Below are 3,611 nucleotides of genomic sequence, written 5' to 3'. Positions count from 1 at the left end.
CCACACACAGACTCACACATGCCATCCCTCTATACTCCCCACCCGCCGACACGCACACACCAGCACCCCCAAAGGTGTCTTACACACACACACACACCTGCCCTAACCCCTATGATACCAACACAAATCATGACTTACACACAGACGCGGGTCCCAGAGAGGCCCCAAGGCACAGAATGGCCACTCCCCTGTTTCACTGCCCGCTTCCCCCTCCTCTCCAGCATCTCCCTAATCTTGGGGGGGTTAGGAGGGCCCAGACCCTTGTGCTGGGCATCTGACATTTACTGCCCCGCCCCATCGTCCCTCCTAGAAGCTGCTGAATTTGGACCCAGACTCCAGGGACTCTGTATCCAATGCCTTCTCTAGAACACCTGAGTCTGTCCCCACCAGACTCACCTGGGCTCCCGGGTACCTGGACCATCTCCAGCAGACCTCATCACTCAGCACTACGTCCGGGGCCCACGGTGGAACTCAGGGACCCGAGAAATAGGACGGGGAAAGAAGGGCACATGGGTTTTTTGTAATCATTGATTTATTTGGCTGCGCCGGGTCTGCGTTTCTCCACCGCGGGGCTCGGGCTCCGCACCGCGCTGGCTCCCCTCGTTGCAGAGTGCCAGCTGTAGCTGCGTGGGCTTCAGGAGCAGTGGCACACGGGCTCAGCTGCTCTGTGGCCTGTGGGATCGTCCCGGACCAGGGACAGAACCCGTGTCCCCTGCATGGGCAGGCAGATTCTTTACCGCTGGACCACCAGGGAAGTCCAGAAAGGTACGTCTTTATTAGCCAACTGAAATGTGGCATTTCCTGCCCATACAGGTGGACTTGGGAAACGAACCTCAGCAGGACTGTGGCTTTGTCGCTCAGAAACCACACACACAAAAAAACAAAAAAACGACAAAAAAAAAAAAAGAAACCACAAACAGTTCCACATCCCTCTCCAGTGTTGTAGAAATAGTCTTTATCCTCTTTTCAACTTCAAAATTACCCTAGTTATTAGGCCCCGTCTTATCATTAAATTCGTTAGCAAAGAAGTACGGCTGTCACCATATCAAACATTTGACTAGTTCAATATAACTGGCTTCCTTTTCATCCCGTACACTTTAATTTATAAATTGGAATCTAAATTTAGAAACAGAAACCGGGTCCACGGCATGAAAGCAGGCAGGAGCCCCTGAACCAGGTCCAGGGACTATGTTATTTCACATTTTTATTATTATTGTACCTTGTTATGGTAAGGATTACAGTGAGCATGGGCAGCTTGCCCAGGCTCCCCCAGCTCCAAACGGCTGAGCTGGGATTTGAACCTGGGCAGGCAGGCTCACCTGGAGCTCTATGTATCCTGTCTGTTGGAAACACAGGGTCCATGCCCCACCACCAGGAAGAGGATCCCAGGGTCTCGGAGGCCCCACCAGATACACCAGCCAGCCTGGGGACCCTGGGAAACATCCGGCTGGCCCAGGGCGGATCCAGCCGGCCGCCCCAGCCAGAAGGGAGCCTAGCTGCCTTTACAACGTGTGAGATTTCTCACCAGTGGCAATGACAGCAGAATGGGCTCCCAGCTCCCAGCCCACCCCACTGCCACGGGAGCTGCTGCTGCAAGTTGAGAACGAGCTTCCCTCTGCAGGGACCCAGCGACGGGAACAGCCGGTGGGCCCTGGAGCCCTCTATTCACCTGACCCTCTGCCTGCCTGCAGCTCAGGAAACCTGTTCCCTACAAGCCAGAAAGAGTCATCAGAAACAAAGGGGAGGCTTTCTTGGTCCTCCACTGCCCGGCTCTGTCCATCCGCTCATTCAATCCTCATTTATGCAGCGCCTACCTACTGTGGAGAAGGGGATGGCAGAGGATGAGATGGTTGTATGGTATCACTGACTTGATGGACATGAGTCTGAGCAAGCTCCGGGAGTTGGCAATGGACAGGGAGGCCTGGCGTGCTGCAGTCGATGGAGTCGCAAAGAGTCGGACACGACTGAGCAACTGAACTGAACTGATTGTCCTCATTTATTGAGCACCTACTATGCGCCAGTCTGACAGCAGAGGCTACAACTGTGAACAAAATCCCCATTCTCTTCCGGCTCCTGGGGAGATGGAAAGCTCAAGAGAAGAAACACGTGAGCCAAAAGGTGTAAAATACAATGGCAAGGCACAAATCAGGGCCAGAGGGCAGGGAGAAAGTGCTGGAAGGGGGTGTGTTTAGATAGTGGTCTGGGAAGGCCTGGCTAAGGAGGTGACCTTTGAGCAGAGGCTGGAGGAAGCGGGCTGAGAGCCGTGGAGGTGTCCAGGTGGAGGGAGGAGCAGGTGACAGGCAGGCCGCCGCCACCTGGCTGCTCTGAGCTCTGCTTTCCGCCTCCTTTGAGTCCCAGACTGAAACTGGGCCTTCAGGAGCTTGCCCGCCCTGCAGTTCCCCCCATTCCGGGGTCACCTGCTTCCCTTCCTCCCTTCCCCCCTCTCCTTTCACCCTAAGGGCTCAGGGTGTTAATTACATAAGCACCTGTGTGACTATTCCTCTCCCTCTTTCCAGGGAACCCCTTGTCTCCCCCAGGGGAGTGGAGTCCGCAGGCTGGGGGTGGAGGTGGCGGCGGTCCTGCTTCCTGCTCTTCCCCAGCCTCTGGTCCAGGGCCTGCCCCGTGCCCATTTGACAAACGGGAAGACTGAGGCTTACAGCAACACCTCGGCTGACTCAAGCTTCTCGGTGGCAGCTCTGCGGCTGGGCGCTCGGCTGCGTCAGACTCCAGGTCCTGGGCCCGTATCCTTAAGCTGATGGCGTCTTCTTCAGGGACGGCCCTGACTCCAAGCCTGGCTCCGGTCTCACCGCAGGCGGTTGGAGAACAGCCCCCAGATCCAAAATGTGCTGCCCCTCCTGAATACCTCAGCCGCAACTTGTGGCCGATGAAATCATAAAGTTAATAGTACCCATAAATTACTAGCTCTGTCCAGGGCTTCCCATGGGCTGGTCACCCTTGCATCTATCAACCCATTTAATCCTCTCCTCCCCCACCCCCACCCCATCCCCCGCCCAGCACGCGCAAGACAGGCAGGGTCCACTTTACAGACGGGGAAGTCGAGGCACAGAGCAGCAAGGCGCCGGGACGGGAGGGCCAGCGGGGCAGAAAGCGCAGAGCCCCAGCTCCCTCCACCTGCAGGCCGCCACGGCCACGGGCGGCGCGGTCCCGGGGGGCCCGGGGAATGCGCGGGGGCGGAGGGCGCCCGCAGAGCCCGGCTCACGTTTCCGGCCAGGCCTGCAGCCCCCACCGCCCCCTCGCCGCCGCCGCTGCTGGCGGCCCCCTCATTAAGGCGCCTTGCCTTCCACCTCCGAATTTTCCACGCAGGGTTAGCCTGGCGACGCGCTGTCTGCGGGCCCCATAAAGGCCGCCGTGTGCTGCATTCGTCTCGCTGGGGGCCGGCGGGGGAGGGGGCCGCGGCCTGGAGGGGCGCCCGGCGGCCCGCGGGCGGGGCTGCGCCACGGAGGCCTGGCCGGCTCCTTGCAGAAAGGGCCCCCTTCCCGGGACGCAGCCTCGAGAATTCCACATTCATAAACATCCATTAAAAAAAAAAAAAACAAACAACAACCAAAAAAACCCAGCCGGAATTGATGGAGCCCTGCTCACAGGACCGA

The sequence above is a fragment of the Odocoileus virginianus genome, chromosome 9 (assembly GCF_023699985.2).
Source record: "Odocoileus virginianus isolate 20LAN1187 ecotype Illinois chromosome 9, Ovbor_1.2, whole genome shotgun sequence".
In the NCBI taxonomy this organism is placed as follows: Eukaryota; Metazoa; Chordata; class Mammalia; order Artiodactyla; family Cervidae; genus Odocoileus; species Odocoileus virginianus.
The sequence above is the reverse complement of the archived record's forward strand: the minus strand, read 5'-3'. Positions refer to the sequence as shown.